Source organism: Mesoplodon mirus (genome assembly GCF_964341445.2).
Source record: "Mesoplodon mirus genome assembly, chromosome: 14".
Taxonomy (NCBI): domain Eukaryota; kingdom Metazoa; phylum Chordata; class Mammalia; order Artiodactyla; family Ziphiidae; genus Mesoplodon; species Mesoplodon mirus.
The window spans coordinates 55,192,887-55,214,041 of record NC_138990.1 but is presented as its reverse complement, the minus strand read 5'-3'; positions in this window follow the sequence as shown (position 1 = coordinate 55,214,041).

Below are 21,155 nucleotides of genomic sequence, written 5' to 3'. Positions count from 1 at the left end.
AGTCGGAAGGGTATGTGTGGGCGTTCCGGGTGGTCTGCGATTCCAGACTCCTGGAACAATCCGGCGGGAAGGTGGCCGCTGGCCAGCCCAGGTGCCCTGAGCTCCCCGCAAGCCGGAGAGCCTGCTGTGAGTGTGGCAGGATGTCAGGCCGGAGGGGGAGGCCAGAGGACAGAGGGAAGCATGTCGGGTGGAGAATAATAAACTCCTTCATGGCTCTGAAGGCTCGCCGAGCCTGATGTTCAATTATAAATAATCCCAGGATTTGTTCAAAGCTCAACAGCAGCCCTGAGTGCCCTACAGCTGGGCAGAGCAGCCCACGTGACTTTTCAGATCTCAGGAGTGTGACAACCTCCCTGATGGCCTTTGCAGTGATGCTGGGGGGAGTGGGTGGGTGCGTTTGAGAACAAAACTGAGAGACATTTATCAAACTGAAATCGAAGTTCCCACCACGTATGTTTACTGAGTTTTTGTGTAGGTATGTTAAAGAACTCTGTGCTTGCAGTGGAGAACTTTTAATTTGTACAGCTTATCTTTTTATTTTATTTTATCTTTTATATTTCTTTTTTAACATCTTTATTGGAGTATACTTGCTTTACAATGGTGTGTTACTTTCTGTTGTATAACAAAGTGAATCAGGTATACATATACATACATCCCCATATCTACTCCCTCTTGTGTCTCCCTCCCACCCTCCCTATCCCACCCCTCTAGGTGGTCACAAAGCACCGAGCTGATCTCCCTGTGCTATGTGGCTGCTTCCCACTAGCTATCTATTTTACATTTGGTAGTGTACAGCTAGTCTTTACTGAGCACCTACCTACATATTCTGAGCTAGGCATTGGGGTGGACGGGGAGGCATAGAAAAATATGTCCTTGCTCCTGAGTGGGAGAAGCAAAGATGAGGCGAAGATAATTGCTAGAATCCTGGCCTTGCTCAGATGCTCTAGGATGGTTCTGGGAGCAACGAGGGAGGCCTGGAGGGGCCATTGCATTTGAACTGGTTCTTTTTTTTTTTTTTGGCCATGCTGGGCGGCTTTCGGGATGTTAGTTCCCCAACCAGGATCGAACCTGGGCCCCCTTCAGTGAAAGCGCCGAGTGCTAATGACTGGACAGCCGGGGAATTCCCTTGAACTGGTTCTTGCAAGAGCATGAGGAGAACTGGGCGGAAGGACTGAATTCTGAGTCCTGGTGAGGAAGCTCAGGAAGTGACTGAGAATCCTGAAGTCCAGCACGCAGGAGCCGGTGGACAGAAAGAGCCCGACCAAAGCGAAGGGTCTGGTGGGAGGGCTGCGTGGGAGAGGTGCGATCCAGGCAGGGCCAGAGGGTCAGGGGTGGAGCCTAAAGCTCTCCCCACAGCATGGAAGCCAGAGGCTCTGAGCTTGTTTGTAAACCCTGTGGCTGGTGGTGGCTGGAAAAGACGTTCCCCAAGAAAGTATGAGCAGCCTGAAAGCTGAGAGAGGTCGTGATGGCCCCTGAGGAGGCCCTTTTCCCTTCTATGCAACCCCGGTCCCAATCGGCTTTGTCACTGCATGCTAGCCATGGCCAGGGCCAAAACGTTTTGAAAGAAATAGTTTTCAGGCAACATCAGGAAATCCCAGAAAACATATCATTCGAAGAAAATGTAGTTCTAGAGTTTTAATGAAGGTGGAGGGAAGGCCGGGTGGAGTTCAAAATCATGTTTCCACCCAAAGGAATGAAATGGTACATGGTGTCCTTTCAAACATTGCTGTGTTTTGGGAATGACGTGGGCTCTAGGGATGTAGGGGAGGGAAAAAATATCTCACTGTAATTTGAGGGAAAGCGTCCATTTTTTTCTTATTCCCTGTAGAAGTGAAAACAAAATGTGTGTGTGTGTGTGTGTGTGTGTGTGTGTGTGTGTGGTGCCGGCTGGAATATCATACGACATGACATCTGATAAAAGACTCCTGATACATGTGTTATTCAATCAGTTGCCAGCAAAGTAATTGTTAAATCTTTCAAAATCAGCGTTTCCAAGCCCCACAACAAGGATTTTACCAGAAAAACAGGAAAAGACTTCACATCTTTCCCAGTTCAGTCCTCCTAGCACTCTCTTCATTCCCCTACTGCTTTTTCTTCATAGAAAAGACATTTGTCCAAGGGAGGAAGATTCAGGACACGGCATCAGGACTCCCTGTTCTCCCCTAAACCCCACCTTGAACAATTCATTTCCCAAACTTTTTTTTAAAGTATCCATTTTATTTTATTTTATTTTATTTTATTTTATTTTATTTTTAATTTATTGATAGCTAGTGGGAAGCAGCCACATAGCACAGGGAGATCAGCTAGGTGCTTTGTGACCACCTAGAGAGGTGGGATAGGGAGGGTGGGCGGGAGATGCAAGAGGGAGGAGATATGGGGATATATGTATATGCATAGCTGATTCATTTTGTTATACAACAGAAACTAACACACCATTGTAAAGCAATTATACTCCAATAAAGATGTTAAAAAATTTATTGGCGTATAGTTGATTTACAATGTTGTGTTAGTTTCTGCTGTACAGCAAAGTGAAGCAGTTATAAATATACATATATCCACTCTTTTTAAAGCTTCTTTTCCCATATAGACCATTACAGAGTATTGAGAAGAGTTCCTTGTGCTATACAGCATTTTCCAAACTTTTAAAAGCCTTATGGACTTACTAGAAGCCTAACATTCCCAAGAACAGAACACATGTCTGTTGAAAGTCCCCAGGTGCCCAGGGTTGGCGGGACACAATTGGTGATGTAAGATATTGTCTGGCCGTTAAATGTGTGGGAGTGATGCCTAGCGGGGGAATCAAGGATGGTCAGAATGTGGCCAAAGTACGCAGAGCTGCAAAGAATGCTGGGAGCTTGGCTCCACTGCCCTTGACTCCTGGAGACAAGGCTGGCTCTGGGAACCCTCGGATCATCATGGGAGCCGGTGGGCACCAGGAAACCGGGACAAGGACAGATGGGGAGATGTGGGTCCCTCTGGATTTAGCGTGTTTCAGTAAACCCCTAGCTCACTCCTCAAGGTCTGAAGATGGATGAAGTGCCTCCCAACCTACCCTTCCCTTTTCATTTCCTGAGCAAGATGTCACTTCACTTCTCTGGGCCTCATCTTCCTTGTCCAGTGAGGGGATTGAGCTAGATAATCTGTAGGGTCTTTTCAGCACTAACCTCCTATGCAGGGCTGGCTACCTAATTTGTTGGGCCAAGTGCAAAGTGAAAATGCAAGACCCTTGTTCAAAAATCAGGGGAAAAGTGCCATTAAAGGTCCTAAAATATAAAGCTTTTCCTTTCTCCTGTGTTCTCTTTCGACTTATGATTTTTTTATTTACTAGTTAATGTTTTTGTAAGTAAAGTTAAAATTTAATATTATTAGTGTGAATTTTACCATTCATCCTTATATTGTGCAATGCCTGTTTTAAGTTATTAAATATAGGCGCATTTAACTTATATGCACAATCACTGAAATTATACAATTCATATTTTGTAGCTCACACATGCAGACATATTTGGTCTTTACCAGAACAGTAGAAACACTGCACACAATGAGCTCAGCTCTTTTCACTTTATTTCTTCTTTTTTTTAAAATAAATTTATTTATCTATCTATTTATTTATTTATTTTTGGCTGCATTGGGTCTTAGTTGCTGCACGCGGGCTTTCTCTAGTTGTGGTGAGCAGGGGCTACTCTTTGTTGCGGTGCGTGGACTTCTCATTGCGGTGGCTTCTGTTGTTGTGGAACACAGGCTCTAGGCATGTGGACTTAAGTAGTTGTGGCTCACGGGCCCTAGAGCGCAGGCTCAGTAGTTGTGGCGCACGGGCTTAGTTGCTCTGCGGCATGTGGGATTTTCCCGGACCAGGACTCGAACCCGTGTCCCCTGCATTGGCAGGTGGATTCTTAACCACTGTGCCACCAGGGAAGTACCCCACTTTACTTCTGATATGCACACATTCTACCTACACTCTCAACTTCCTGATGAGTAAGGAAGGACTGAAAGGAAAAGAACTATGGAAGTGCCTTATCTCTCCCCTTCCTCCTGCGTCACCATTTTCAGCGTAAATGGTGGACTAACACAGGCAAGTAACATATATAAGAAAGCAAAAGTCTAATACAGGAAAATATCACCTGCTTCTATAAAAAGAAATTAAAAAGGAACCACCATAACATCTTGTAATGTACAAAGATATTATAAGAGGAAAGAAGGAAAGGAACAGGAAAAACAAATATCAAGGAAAGTACAAGCTCCAGAAAAATGTTACAGTCTAGCTGATAAAATCATGACATTAAAACAACATTACACACTCATTAGAATGGCCAAAATTTGAAACACTGACAGTACAGAATGCTGAACAGGGTGTGGAGCAACAGGAACTCTCATTCATTGCTGATGGGAATGCAAAGTGGTACAGCCATTTTAAAAAAAATTTTATTGAAGTATAGTTGATTTACAATGTTGTGCTAATTTCTGCTCTACAGCAAAGTGACTCAGTTAGGTACAGCCACTTTGGAAGACAGTTTGGCAGTTTCACACGATTCAGCAATTGTGCTCCTTGGTATTTACCCAAATGAGTTGAAAACGCATGTCTACACAAAAACCTGCACACTGATGTTTATAGAAGATTTTTTCATAATTGCCCAAACTTGGGAGCAATGAAGACATCCTTCAGTAGGTGAATGGATGTGGTACATCCCAACAATGGAATGTTATTCAGTGCTAAAAAGAAATGGACAATTAAGCTATGAAGAGATTTAGAGGAACCTTAAATGCATATTATTACTTAGTGAAACAAGTCAATCTGAAAAGGCTACATATTGTATGATTCCAACTATGACATTCTGGAAAATGCAGAACCGTGGTGAGAGTAAAAAATAGATCTGTGGTTGCCAGGGGCTAGCGAGGAGGGAGGGATGAATAGATGGAGCACAGTGGGTTTCTAGGGTGGTGGAACTATTCTGTATGATACTATTATGGTGGATACGTGCCATCATTCATTTGTCAAAACACATAGAATGTACAACACCAACAGTGGCCCCTAATGTAAACTAAGGACGTTGAGTGATAATGATGTGTCAGGGTGGGTTCATCAACCGTAACAAATGTGCCACTCCGGTTGCGGATGTTGACAGTGGGGAGGCCACGCACGTGTGAGCGCAGGGGGTATAAGGGAACTCTCTGTACTTCCCACTCGATTTTGCTGTGGACCTAAAACTTCTCTAAAAAATAGAGTCTATTTTAAACAATTATGACAAAACATTTTGGAATTAATTTCAAGAGTAATCAAGAGCCCAAGGTAGAGATACAAAAGATCGGGGGAAATATGCTGCAATGACAAAAGTTGCTGAAATGTAAACAGGTATAAGTGACCAAATAAAATCCACGGGAAGTTAGAGCCTTTAAGAGCCTTTGCTGAGTTAGAGAAGGAGGCTGCCAAGTCCCCACAAACGAGGATCCTGGCTCAGCCTTCTGGTGATAGGAAAGGTCTGGAAAAACCAGGGGAGGAAGAATAATGATATTTGAATTAGGCTGATTTGCTTTTGGATTCTCGCATCCACAGTGAAAACAAGGCCACGTCAGTCTCCTGGAAGTTAGGCGATCTTGTGGAGGAGACCCGAGGGACTCCAGTTACCAGCCAGTCAACCATTCAGCTTCTTGCCTAACCAACCCAGAGCTGACCACCAACGTACAACATAACTTAGCCAACACTGCAAAACCATCCTAAATGGTCGATGCACAGAATTTTAAGCTTAACGTGTTTCTATTATCTTAACACTCTGTATTTCGGGGCAATTTATTCCACAGCAAGAGTAACTGATTCAACTCCGCAGCTGTGGACTTCTTATCAAAACTCACATGGCTTCAGCCTTTTCATCTGTAATGTGTGGATAAAATCAACTTGTGGTTGTAATCATATTAACAAATGAACGTTTAAAACATATAGAACATAGTAGGGTTCCAACAATATTTTAAGTGAATGAATAAAAGGTGAGTATTCAATAAACCTTTTCCAAAAAAAAAAAAAAAAGTATAATGATGATGATACCTGAGGGGACTTTCTCCACACAGACTTCTGGGACTGGGGAAACCCGAGGTTCAGGGAAGCCATCAGTGAAGTAAGATGGAAACCGCTTGCCTTGCCAGGAACTTACATGACTGGGATCAGCCAGGCTGTTATTGCAGATCTAATGGAAGAGAAAGTGCTTCCACTGCTCATTCTGCAGCCAAACCACAGATCCTGGCAACTCCTTGCCTCTGAGGCAACAAAGACACATTCACAGGGCTTGCCTTCTTTCTTCCGAAATCTACACCTCAAGCTACAGAAGTCAGTCACGCGAGGCTGGCCTGCTGGAACCAGCTGGGAAATCCATCCATGGCTACTGCTGAGATCTCTGGCCTCTCTTCCCTCAGATGCCTCCTCCCGTGTGCCCACACATGTGAGTTCCGGGAATGCCTGCTAATGACAGGACTGAGAGTTTCTTCTGTTTTGCTTCCAGGAATTTTTTTTTTGGTTTGAAGCTCTTGAACCAGGAGAGAGAATTACCTTTTACCACTTGAGAGACACCTTGTGGACAATCCATCAAGAATTCCGTAATATCCAGTGAACAGATATTTTGAGAGCCAACAAATTGTCAGGCCTTGTTTCAGGTCTTAGAGAGGCAAAGATAAAGAAGATTAGAGCTTCCTTTTCTTTTTATTATCCACCAGACCAAAGGAATGGCCTGGGGACTTGGTGCAAGGCAGGAAGTGTCAGAAGAGCTGGATGTGGCTCCTGCCTCTGCCAGGTGATCACGGAACAGTCGCCTATGGTTGCTGAGCCTCAGTTTCCTCATCTGTAAAGTTAGTGATGGGCCTAGATGACCTCGCTGCTCCGGCCACCTCTAACATTAGATGTTGGCAAGCCTGTGGGCACCGGCAAAATCATCAGTTACTGGAAGAATCTTGTTTCCGTGTTCTCAGAAAAGCCTGGCCACCTGATTTTTCCTTTTATAATTATTATGTCATAGTTGATATTGGCAAAAGAATGTAACTATCACACAGGTAATGATGAATAAGAATAGCAACAGGAAGATCTGTGGGCCTTAGAGATCACAGCCAATACCATTGTTTCAGCTTTTGGGTTCCCTTCCTGTACCACGCCCTGCCTACCCCAAGAAGTGACTAGCATTCTGAATTTTATTTCTATAAACCCCTGGTTTTAAAAAGTAAGTAAGCCCATACGTATACAACATCAAATAATATACTATTTAATTTTGCTTACTTTATAAAAATGGTATTATACTATACCATACCCAGTCTTCTTTTCAGTGGGCCTCTCACTGTTGTGGCCTCCCCCGTTGCGGAGCACAGGCTCCGGACGCGCAGGCTCAGCGGCCATGGCTCACGGGCCCAGCCGCTCCGCGGCATGTGGGATCCTCCCAGACCAGGGCATGAACCCGTGTCCCCTGCATCGCAGGCGGACTCTCAACCACTGCGCCACCAGGGAAGCCCTTCACTTGCTTTTTTTCACTCAGTATTAATGTTTCTAAGGTTCATCCATGTGGCAAGGAGTTCATTACTTTTGCTATGGTGTGTAACATTTTATTGCACAAGTATGAATAAATAATTGTTCTCATTCTCCAGCTACTTTGGATAAGGGTTGTCTGGTTGTTATTACAATATTGCTGTGAATGTTCCTATACATAAATGCTGTGCAAAAGCTTCTCTAGAGTTTATACTGAGAAAGAAGTAGAATCAAATGAACCTTAGGCACGTGTGCAGGTTTCTCTAGGGTAGAATTACTAGGCTATAAAGTATGTGAACGTTCAATTTATGTTTTCCAAAGGAGCTGGTCTAGTTTAGACTCCTGTCAACAGTGTATAAAAATTCCGATTGACTCACACCCTCTCCAAGATTTTGACAGTGTCTGACTTCTTAATTTTTGCCAATCCAGTGGGCGAAAAGTGGTATCTCACTGGTGTCTTAATTTGTCTCCCTGATTACTAATCAGATTGAGTGTTCTTTGATGTATTTATGGACGCCTCAAGTTTACTACTCTGTGAACTACCTGTTCCTGTCTTTTGCCCATTTTTCTACTGGGCTGTTGGCTTTGTATTTATTCTTTTAATTATTGGACTTTGAAGATTAAAAGAAATCCTCTTTACATATGTTTTATTGGTTATACATATTGCAAATATCTTTTCCTGGTTTGTGGCTTTTCTGATCACTTTCATCACAGATCTGTTGTGAAACAGAAATTCTTAATTTGAAAGAGGCCAAATTTATAAATTTTTTCTTTTGTAGTTTGTACTTTCATGTTTTGTTTAAGAAATCTTTGCCACCATGAGGTCCTAAAGATACTCTCCTACATTTTCTTCAAATATTTTAGAGTTTTGCCTTTTACATCTGAGTCTGAAGACCCACCAGGATTTGATTTTTCTGTATGGTATGAAGCAGGATCTGATTACAGTTGGTTTTTTTTTTTCCATATAGTAACCAGTGAATCCTGTACCATTTACTGAAGAATTTGTTGTTTCCTTAGTGATCTGCAGTGCCTTCTCCATCATATCTCAAGCACCCACCTCCATCTCCTCTTTCTGTCACTCTTTCTGGGTTCTCTAGTCTATTCCAATGAGCAGTTTGTCTATATCTGTGCCAGCAAACACTGTCTTCATTACTTCAGCTTTGTAATAAGTCTTGATATTCCTCTTCAGGAGTGCCTTGTTTACGCTTAGATCTTGGCTTCTCCACATAAATTTGAGAATTATTGGTCAAATTCCTCAACAATTCTATTTGACTTTTTAAATAGGCATTGTATCCAATCATTAGAGCAGTTTGGGGAGAAGTGCATATGTATGAGGTTTCCAAAAGATTATATTATGGTCCTTGAATAGCTGATGGTCTAGTGGGGAAGACAGACACAGTCACATTGGTATAATACCATGTGGTAAATATTATATAAACATGAAACAGAGGAGGAGCTAGGGAAAGTGTTATAGAGAAGATAACATATGTGAAGGCTCTCAGTGAACAAAGATTCTGTATTCTGGCTTCAGATGTAAAAAGTCTGTCTATCCCATTTTGTCAGACCCCCTCAGGAGATAACCACCAAGGTTACCCTCATTGAAACCCTGTGATAGTTGCACAGTGGGATCAGTTTGCCCTGGACTTAAACCCAAACGAGTATGCCCCATCCATTCTTTTCTCTGTATCCAAACCTGGACATCAGCACATGGCATCTCTTTCAGTATTATGTTCACCTACATGTTGGTTCCCTTCATAGGTCTGACTTGTCTTTCCCAGAGAGACCTGCTTAGGGTCTCTTCAGTCTTTTTATGAAGCCAATTTGTTTTACAACTCAGTTTTCCAAGTTCAACTTTCCATAGCTTTGCCTCCTAGACCATGTTTTCCTGGTGGTACTTCAAAAATCAATTAGTACCGAGCACTGAGTGCCTATTGTGGGGCTGGGCAGTTTCAGGGCATGCAGAGCCAAAGGATATGGGGTCAGGCAGACCTGGGTTTGAGTCTTGGGTCTTTATTAGCTGGGTGACCTTGGGCCAACCATTTAATTTTCCTGATTACGTGGTTCTTCGGGTATAACTAAAGATGATAATTCTGAGTTCAGATAATATATTTAAAGGATCTTGTACATATAATTTTTTTTTTTTTTTTTGCGGTACGCGGGCCTCTCACTGCCGTGGCCTCTCCCGTTGCGGAGCACAGGCTCCGGACGCGCAGGCTCAGCGGCCATGGCTCACGGGCGCAGCCGCTCCGCGGCACGTGGGATCTTCCCGGACCAGGGCACGAACCCGTGTCCCCTGCATCGGCAGGCGGACTCTCAACCACTGCGCCGCCAGGGAAGCCCATGTACATATAATATTTTAATCAAAGGAAGAACAACAACAAAAAAATGTTAGTTTCAAAAAACTAGAACAGAGCTGCAGTGCCGAGGCGGGGCGGGGCGGAGGCGCCGACTATCCATCCCCATGGCAGCTGCGCCGGAGCCCGGGGAGCCCCGGACCGGGAAGGTAGAGTTAGGTCATGTGACGTTGGAGTAGGAGGATTTATCTCGGTGACTTTAGGATGCTGGTTCCATTGTAGGTATAATTATGCAAAGCTGAGAATCCAGGAAAGACTTGCCAGAGAAGGAATTAAAAACAAGATTTTATATGAAAGTACTCACCTTGATCCTGAAAGAAAACAACAGTGGCAGCAACAGCAATTGAGCAGTCTTGAGCACAGAAAACCCAGATACAGCTCACTTCCGTGTGAACAAAGCTGAGATCAACTATAGAAAGCATTTTATGTACCAATGAGGCTTTCAATCAAGTAAATAAAGTATGTGTAAGTTGTAGTCTTTTTTACACGTGTATGAATATTTACAAACGTATTCTGGCCCTGTATCTACTGTCAGTATAGCACATAGTGGACTCGTACTTAAAATAAACCTCGTGTTTAATATGCTTAGAAAAAAAACAAAAAAAAAACCCCCAAAAAACTAAGAACAGAAGATGATAATTTGCTTCTGAGATAATTTTTTCCTCAGAGGAGCATATGATGTAGTGGGAGGTAAGACCCTCCAAGAGGACATGTACTAAGGGAAAAGCACATGCTAATAAGGTCCAAAAAATCACGTTGACCCTCTGCTTCGATCCAGAAAAGATTGAAGATGCCACATAAAATAGATAAATGAAAGCAAAGTAACAACTTAGAAGTGATGAACAAGCAAAGCAAAATCAAGGGTGAGGCTTACAGTGAAGGTGGTAAGGAGGAAGTGCAGAAAATGCACACCAGAGAGTCCATTCCACACACTTGCCTTAAGGGGTCACGGATTCCATGCTCAGCTTTCCAGTGGCCCCACCAATAGTCATAGTGACGACTTACAGATAAATATGGGGAATGCCAAGTACAGAAGGATCAGCACGGAGACGGGCTGGATAGGGAAGGCGCCTTGACATTAATGAGCTTTGAGCCAGGTTTTGATGGACATTGGAGCTATGGATTCCAGAGGGAGCCACCCAAGCAAAGTATATAGGAGGAGAATAAAGAGGTCGTCCTGGGGTGTATGGATTCTTTTGGCTGGTCTCAAGGTAGGGCAGGCAGACGACTGAGGTCTTTAATACCAGCCTTTAGATTTCACACAAAAGAGAGCCCTAGCTCTCCCTGATGAGAAAATGACCTGATGGGAGTGGTATTTGGAGGAAATTACCCTGGCACCACACAGCTGCAATTTTCCCCTTTGCAAATTATAATTCATCACGGGCATTTAGGAAAACGCTGTCATGCATGTCTCTCCTGATATGGTTCACATCTGGCTCTGCCATTGGCAATACAAAGTATTTAGGAAATCTGTGCAGCATTAGTGTCTAATAACCTTTACTTTAAATACAGTGAAGCCGACCACAAACTTAGAAATGGCACCCATTCCTCCGGAGTAATTTATTCCAGGTTCTCTATGTGACTGAGGAAATCCCTTGCTGTGGCTGCATCTAGTAGTCTGGACCCTGGCATGAATGTTGAAAACCAGAGAGGTTGAAACTAATCTTAGAAATAAGAGTAAACTGAGTGACTTTCATTTTCAGTTTGCTTTCCTTGCATGTATAAAGTTTTTAGAGTTTGAAATGGCTCTAGACTGAACAGCATTCTACATAAAAATAGTACAATCACCAGCATTTTCTTTTTAAAAGAAAGTTGTATTTTGTAGCATGTGGACATCATGATCACTTCAAATATTTGGATTTTAAATTTAGGCTTGAATTTTGGCTGAACAGATTTTTCCTCTGTTGTGTTTTGAGGGACTAAGGAGCTCCTTCAGTCCTTAGAAGAAATGAAATTAATAGCTTCTTAGTTGTTCAATGACAGAAATCCGTAGAAGGTAGGAACTAGTACCATAGGGGGTAGGAAAATATCTGAGGGAGCACACACTTTCTCAGCCCAAGAAGAGCTCTGGGCAAAACTGTAGGCAATCTCTCTTGACCCCAATTAGTTGTAATCCATATGCAATCCATCCTCTGGGACAGCTGTTATGAGGCTATGCAGGCTATGTGGGGAAAGCGTGTCCTTGCTAAACTTTTGAAGGAGAAGGGGAAAGAGCAAGGCTTTATTGCTCTGACAGTCACGCATTCATATAATCCAACTGGTTGTTTTCTTTGGAGGCCATTCCCAGCTGACTCTCGTGAAGCAAGTTGAATTTGTTGAAGGGGAGCAGTAAGATGAACCACAGACCCATCTTCCTTGATTTGTCCCTAACTCTCAGCTGGGAAGAGAATTTCATCTGTCAGTGACAGAAACCCCTGGGAAAGACAGTCCTGATGAAAGGGTCTAGATTTTTAATTCTTCCACGCCTATGTGGATTGCTCAAGTTGGGATGGTCTCTGTAGGGAAGTGTAAGTAAAATCTGGAAGGGAAACAGAAGGTGTAGGGTTTTGTTAAGTCAGTTTTTCTTAATGAAGTTCATTCATTCACTTAACAAATATTTGAGAGTCTTCTGTGTACTAGCTGCTGTGCTTGGTACTGAAGGTACTAGGGGATATAGTGACAAAGAAGATAAATCATGGCGCATGAATCACTGATGTGACGTATGGCAGAGTAATACTTCTCAAAGTGTGTAACAAATGATGATGCCCATTCCTTAAAATTCTCTTGCCCCCACCCAAACAAACAAAGTAGAGAGGGTGACTTTCTTCTCAAATAAATTTGGGAAATACTGTATACTCTGTTTTGGAGTTACATATTGTATCATAGAACAAAAAGGGCCTTGAAAGGTTTTGCTCTCAATAATTGTGCTCTTCTTTGTTTGATCTAGCATTTACCAAAAGCATCTAACCATGGAAATCCACCTACTTATACCTTGGGGACTAGTTTTCTGTGAAACACCCTTTGGGAAACACGGGTAGAGGAAACTCAGTGGAAATTAGCAAGTGTTAAAAACTCTCAGGGGTTTCCCTGGTGGCACAGTGGTTGAGAGTCCGCCTGCCGATGCAGGGGACACAGGTTCGGGCCCCGGCCCGGGAAGATACCACATGCCGCAGAGTGGCTGGGCCCGTGAGCCGTGGCCGCTGAGCCTGCGCGTCTGGAGCCTGTGCTCCGCAACAGGAGAGACCACAGCAGTGAGAGGCCCACGTACCGCAAAAAAAAAAAAAAAAAAAACCTCTCAGGATCACAAAGCTGGCTGTTGTTAGTGGTGGTCAAGGGTTGCTGCCAATGAGTGAAATCCACTGCAGAAGCCACTGGGCTTGTCCTCTGGGGCCACCAAAGACAATTCTGTGCAGTACCAGGGCTCTCGCTGTGTACTTCCCCTGCAAGAAAGGACCTTTCTCCACCCACCTACTCACCCCACTCCAATTCGTATGTTTTTCACAATCCTGGCTCCAAATTCACCTTTGCCTGGGAGTATTCTGTAAAGTGGCATCTTTAGAATAAAAGAAAAATTACTTTTATTATTTTATTTTCTTATTACAACGGCAAAGCATGCATATCATAGAAACACTACGAAATGATATGAACCAGTAAAAGGAAATAAAGCCCATCCAGAAATAACTACTGTTAATGTCTTAGTGACCATCCTCTCAAAGTTCTCCTCCACCCCTGACACATACACACACACACACACACACGTATCAAAATGGGATAATTTGACCTTGTTCACTTAGTTCTCTACTGCTATGGGGCCATCTTGTTCTCATTGTACCTGCCATGCCTCGCACAGAGAGTGACACTCTGCAAGTGTCCAATAAATATGTGATGAACGAATGACCAATCCTAAGGTCTCTTCTAGCTCTGAACCCCTTTGATCTTTGTCATTCTTTTGCTCTGTGAATCTTCCATGCATCCTCAATTTACCCTGTACTGGTTTTTTAAAAATTAGGAGACTTCAGTTTTTAGAACAGTTTTCAATTTACACAAAAATTGGGCAGATAATACAGAGAGTCCCCATATGCAGTCCCTCCCCACCAAAACCGTTTCCCTATTATTAACATCTTGCATTAGTGTAGAACATTTGGTACTGTCAGTTTTTTTTGTTTTGTTTTGTTTTTAACCATTCGAATAGATGTGTATTAGTAGCTCACTGTTGTTTTAATTTGCAATTCCCTAATGATATATGATGTCATCTTTTCATGTACTTATTTAAAGTCTGTATTTTTATTTAGTGAGAGGTGTGTTCAGATATTTTGCCTATTTTTTAATTGGGTTGTTCATTTCTTATTGTTGAGTTTTATGTGTTCTTTGTATATCCAGTGATAATTTCACTGGATACAGAACTCTAGGTTGATGGCTTTCCCTTCAATACTTTAAATATTTCACTCCATTCTCTTCTTGCCTGCATGTATTCTGAAGAGGAGTGCAATGTAATTTTTTTTTTTTTTTTTTTGCGGTATGCGGGCCTCTCACTGTTGTGGCCTCTCCCGTTGCAGAGCACAGGCTCTGGACACGCAGGCTCAGCGGCCATGGCTCATGGGCCCAGCTGCTCCGTGGCATGTGGGATCCTCCCACACTGGGGCACAAACTCGTGTCCCCTGCATCAGCAGGCGGACTCTCAACTACTGCGCCACCAGGGAATCCCCCAATGTAATTTTTATCTTTGATCTTCTACAGATCAGGTTTCTTTTTTTCTTAAAAAATTTTTTTCTCTTTGGCTTTCTGTAGTTTGATATAGATTTTTTGGGTATTTATTCTCCTTGGTATTCTCTGAGCTTCTCTGGATCTGTGGTTTGATGTCTGTCATTAATTTTGAGACTTTTTCAGCCATTATTACTTCAAATATATCTTCTGTTCCTTTCTCTCTTTCTTCTTTTTCTAGTACTTCCACTTCACATTTGGTCTACCTTTTGTACTTGTTCCACAGTTCCTTGATATTCTGTTCCATTTAAAAAAATCATTCTTTCTCTTTGCATTTCTTTTTAGAGATGACATATCTTCAAGCTCACTGATTCCTTTTAGAGTTTCCATTGCTTTGTTTACATTACCCATCTGTTCTTGCATGTTGTCTCATTTTCCTTGAGAGCCCTTAACATATTAATCATAGTTGTTTTAAACTCCCTATCTGATAATTCCAAAAACTATGTTATGCCTGAGTCTCTTATGCTTCTTTTGTCTCTTCAGACTATGTTTTTCCTTGCTTTCTAGAATGTCATCTCCTTTTTTTGCTGAAAGCTGGACATGATATATTGGGTAAAGAAACTGAGATAATTAGGCTTTTAGCGTGAGCTGTTCTATGTTTAATGTCTTCTGCCACTGTAGGTGCCAGAGACTCCATTTTCTTCTGGTTTCCTTGTTTTTTTTTTTTCCTTCTCGTGTTGTTTTTATGTCTCCCAAAACACTTCTTAAATAGAATCTTTGTCTTGCAGCTCTTGGTTGTATGCCACTGTAATTGTAGTGGAACCCTGCTGGTGTAGTGATTGGATGTGGGTGGGGGGAGGTGTTTTATAATTTTATGATTAAATGTCAGGATTTTAGTGGGCCTGAGTCCCTGGGCTGTGGCCTTCAGAAATGTTCCTTAGCCTTCTCCCTCCCCTTATATGAGACAAGAAGACTAGAGGGGGTTAGAGGTGGCTAATTTCCCTTTTCTTAGGTTGATTTCTTTTTTTTTAAATTTATTTATTTTTTATTTTTATTTATTTTTGGCTGCATTGGGTCTTCATTACTGCGTGTGGGCTTTTTCTAGTTGTGGTGAGTGGGGCTACTCTTTGTTGCAGTGCGTGGGCTTCTCATTGTGGTGGCTTCTCTTGTTGTGGAGCATGGACTCTAGGCACATGGGCTTCAGTAGTTGTGGCACGTGGGCTGAGTAGTTGCGGCTCATGGGCTCTAGAGCACAGGCTCAGTAGTTGTGGCGCACGGGCTTAGTTTCTCCACGGCATGTGGGATCTTCCTGGACCAGGGCTCGAACCCATGTCCCCTGCATTGGCAGGCAGATTCTTAACTACTGCGTCATGAGGGAAGCCCTCTTAGGTCAATTTCTGTTAGAGTACAGGTCTTACTTATGGAGAATGCTCTGGACTTACGTCACAAGGGTTACTTTTCCCCTGGTATAGTTAAAAGTGGTTACTTCCCTCCTCCCTCTGCTGGAAACAGGAGGGAATTGTCCTCCAATCTTCACTGTGAGAACCTTGTAGGAATCTTTGAGGTAAAAACCATGAAAAGGTAGCCTAACCTCCTTCCCCCGAAATCTGCCCCCAACCCTCACCAGGGTTTCTAAATCTCAAATTGTCCACACTCAGCCTCCATTAATTCCTCAAAATTACCATTAAAGTGTTCCTACTGGTCACTGCTTCTAGTGGCTTCTGCTTCAGGTATGCTGATCTCAGCTTTCATTTTCCATATGCACCTGTCTCTCCAGATTTCAAGATGATAGTTTGTCCTGTGATTTAAATACTCTGATGTTCCTAAGAAAAGTTGTTGGTTTTCAATTTGCTTAGTTTTTTTTTCTTGTTGTGAGTACAGGACTGATGACTTCCAGGCTCTTTAAATGTCAGAGTTTGAACCAGAAGATCCTCTAGATTTTCACTTGATTCACTTAATGGTCATTTATTGAGCACTATCTGTTGCTAGGACATTATACTTAATCTAGTGTGGGACACAGGCATAGCCAGTCCAAGCCTCTATCCTCAGGGACCATCTGAGGTTATTTTCTTTCTTTTTTTAAAAAATAAATTTATTTATTTATTATTTTATTTTATTGGCTGCATTGGGTCTTTGTTGCTGTGCGCGGGCTTTCTCTAGTTGCGGCGAGCGGGGGCTACTCTTCATTGTGGTGCGTGGGCTTCTCACTGAGGTGGCTCATCTTGTGGCGGAGCACGGGCTCTAGGCACGTGGGCTTCAGTAGTTGTGGCTTGTGGGCTCTAGAGAGCAGGCTCCGTAGTTGTGGTGCAAGGGCTTAGCTGCTCTTCAGCATGTGGGATCTTCCCAGACCAGGGGTCAAACCTGCGTCCCCTGCACTGGCAGACAGATTCTTAACCACTGTGCCACCAGAGAAGTCCCTGAGGTTATTTTCATGGTGTATACTTTGTCTCTCAAACTGGGCCAGGGTTCCCCATTCCTGGTCTGTGTGTTTATATTCTGGCTTCCTCAGGCAAGTTTTTCTCAAACAAGTCCATAGATCCACATTCTCAAGAGTTCAACAGTTCTCCAAGAACACTTTAAAATTTCATGTTACCATTTTAATTATAACATAAAATTTAGGATAGTTTAAGGATATTCTAGAACAGGGGTTGGCAAATTATGGCCCATGGACTAAATCTGGCCCACTACCTGTTTATTTGTATAACAAGTTTTATTTTTACTTATTTTTAAAAATATTTATTTATTTGGTTGCACCAGGTCTTAGTTGCAACATGTGGGCTCCTTAGTTGTGGCAGGCAGGTTCCTTAGTTGTGGCATGCGAACTATTAGTTGAGACACGCATGTGGGATGTAGTTCCCTGACCAGGGATCGAACCCAGGCCCCCTGCATTGGGAGTGTGGAGTCTTATCCACTGCGCCACCAGGGAGGTCCCTGTATAGCAAGTTTTATTGAAGCACAGCTATGCTCATTTGTTTATGTAATGTTTATGGCTGTTTTCATGCTACAATGGTGGAGCTGAAAATAGTGGAGAAAGTGTATGGCCCACGATGCCTAAAATATTTACCATCTGGTATTTTACAGAAAGGGTTCACTACCTTTGCTCTAGAAGATCTTTAGTTGATTATGATCACATGATATCAGCATCAGTGTTTGTGTCTATGCTCATGAGGTCAAATTAGGTTTTTTTGGAATTTGAAAGTAAAAAGTGGAGAGTGACTTGAATAAGCACATGAGAAATTTGAGAACAAATCATGCAACGTGCAAAAGAACCTGCCCTGAAGTAGACAGAACCGGATTCATGTTGGGGGCCCACGTGTGTGTCTGTGTATGTGCTGACTTGCTGCAGCTCAATAACAACAACTGTAGTGGTCATGGCAATGACCACACTAAAAGACCCTTTTAATTCCATTTCTAATTTCTGTCCCAGAAATAATGAAATTGATATCCATTTCATGCTGTTTCCAGTAATATCACAATGCTAATTTGTCTTCAATGGAAAACGATCCTCTTTACATAATTAGCAGGTAACACCTTATTAAAATCAGCATTGGAGAATTGCCTGCTAACAGAGTTTTCCTTAAGTGTGAGATCTCAGTATCCTAAACCAGCAATACCATATCCTAAGCCAGTCATACCATTTTGTACAATATACTTATGTGTATTCTGGGCAGGAATTCCAGACTCTCCCTCTACCTTACAGGCCCAGGACCCTGGGTGTTCTTTATCATTCTGCCTGCTCCTGTCTTGGGGCCATGAGGGATACCTGGATGGGCTCTACAAGCACCCCTACCCCTACCCTAACCAAGAGCCTGCCCTTGAGGCAGTCTCTGTTCTAGACTCTCCTTCCTTCTTGTTGAGATTCTTTTTGGTGTCCTTTCTTGCCTGAGAACCTCTGTTAAAACCCATTGTGTTACACAGATCTAATATCATTGATCTTCTTGAGGGAAAAGGTGTTAAGTCTTGGTCAGTTTCCTCCTTAGAAGTATCTTGGGCCCATTAACATTTCCCATCTCCTTCCCCCAGAGCTCTGTACCAAGCAGTGTGTTTTGGGAACAGCAGTCCTTGTGACATCACAAAAATACCCTGTTACATTTTTCACCCAAGACAACAGGGACTCTCAGGAGTCCACTGCGTGTGATGGATGAACCCTGAGGAAGACTCTGGGTAGTGAAGTCAGAGTAGTGCAGACATTCTTCTCACCCCTTTTACAGGTACAGAAGCCAGGAGAAGTCAGTTGTGCGCTTCTGTCCTTCTGTGGGATGTAAGGGGTCTAATGTACAATTTAGCTAGATGCGATTTGAAGACATTTTTCAAAAAGAGCATAAAGTGCTGTAAGACAATGTTCATTTCTGGCTTTTTTTTGTTAAAGCTTTATTGAGATATAATTCACAGACTCGATTAAAGTGTACAATTCAATGGTTTTAGTATATTCATAGAGTTGTGCAACAATTCAATGGTTTTAGTATATTCACAGAGTTGTGCATCACCACAATCAATTTTTGAGCATTTCATCAACTCAAAGGTAAATTCCGGGGCTTCCCTGGTGGTGCAGTGGTTGGGAGTCCGCCTGCCGGTGCAGGGGACACGGGTTCGTGCCCCGGTCTGGGAGGATCCCACATGCCGCGGAGCGGCTGGGCCCGTGAGCCATGAGCCGCTGGGCCTGCGCGTCCGGAGCCTGTGCTCCGCAGCGGGAGAGGCCACAACAGTGAGAGGCCCGCGTACTGCAAAAAAAAAAAAAACAAACTAAATTCCATACCCACTAGCTGTCATACTTCAGTTTCTCCATTCCTCTTGCTAAGCTAAGTGTGACACTAAGCTAATTTACTTTTGTCTCTCTCTGTATTTACTTATTCTGGACAATTCACATAAATGGAATATTATAATATGTGTTTTGTTATGTGTGACTGCGCTCTTTCACTTAGCATATTGTTTTCAAGGTTCATCTATGTTATATAGTATGTATCAGTACTTCATTCTTCTGTATGGCCAAATAAAATTCCATTGTATGGATATAACTCATTTTGTTTATCCATTCATCACTTGGTGGACATTTGGGTTGTTTCCGCCTTTTGGCTATTGTAAATAATGCCACTATGAACATTTACGTACAAGTTTTTGTGTAGATACATGGGTTTAATTCTGGATTCTCAATTTTATTTCATTCGTCGATATAGCTGTCCTTCTGCCAGTAACACACTGTATTGATTACTGTTGATCATGAATTTAAAAATCAGGATGTGTAGGTCCTCCAGATTTGTTCTCTTTTAAGTTTGTCTTGGCTGTTCTGGTTTCCTTTGTTTCCATGTGAATTTTTAGCATTCAGCTGGGATTCTGATAGAGATTGCATTGAATCTGTAGATCATTTGGGGGAGTATTGCTGTCTTAACCATATTAAGTCTTCCAGTCCATAAACATGGATGTTTTCTCATTGATTTAGATCTTATAAATTCTCTCAACAATGTCTTATAGTTTGCAGAATATAAGCTCCCCTGCTGAGTGCTCAACAGGCATGAGACACATCAACGGTATAATTCCTCAACCACATTGCCTTTTCTCCCACGTTGTCTAGAGCGTACAGGCCATAACTTAATTCCAGTTTTCTTCTCTACTTTGCACAGAGGAGGTGCTCAATATGGATTTGTTGAAAAAGTAACTAAGGAACGAATAAATTCCTCACTTTACTTCCTGTGCCCTGGAAATAAGAGCAGCAGGATCCTTTTCAGTTCGTTAACAATCACATCGCACAAAGCAGATGCTGGCTCGTAGCAGATGTGCTTCCAATACAGATGTGCTGATGGGCTGCTTCTGGAGTCCTTCATTTTGACCAAAAAAAAAAAAAAGAGTCCTTGTTTATATCCACAGTCTTTCCCTGGGTGGAGCCACCTCTACAAGGGTCTCCAGATAAGGAGGGGAGGTTGCCCCTGAACCCCAGGCTTTTACAATTCCATGCAATTTTGCATGCACAGTCCTGTCTGCTGAGCAGGGCTGGGACAGCACAGAGAAGGTCCCAGGATGCTGTGGTATGCAGACCCACAGATGTGTGAGCGTCTCAAACCACAAAGCCTCTCAGAAAATGGGTGTGGGGTTTGCAGGGTTGGTCAGATGCACAACCAGAGCTTTTGTCTTCAGTCTCCTACCAAACCTTTGCCTTCCACTGGCCAGTCCACCCCATCTTTGGCCCCCAGGCAGCCATCCCTGATCTCCGGACCTCAGCCCCCTTTCTAACCCTACCCGAGCTCTCCTCCCTGAGAAAGGGCCCCAGAGAGGGTTTGCTCCACCTCCTTCTAAACGTTCAAAATCAGTTAAACAAATAGAACAGATATTAGTAAATAACTGACTGTTTTTGTAATAAAGGATAAAGGGAAAAAAATGTGTTCTTCCACCCACCCCACAACATGGTTCCTGGTTCCTCAGCACCAAACCAGCAGTAGCTGAGTTGAGCCCTGTGGAGTACTGGGAACTAGATCTTAAAGAAGACAGGGAGAATCTTTGTGGGGATAGTGCAGGAAGCACCTACTCTGGATGCCAACCCCAGCCCGGTGCCTGTGGGACCTTAGGCAAGTTAAGGTGAGTTAATCAAGTTAATTAAACTCCCATGCCAACCATTCCTTATCCTTAGAGGAAGGAAC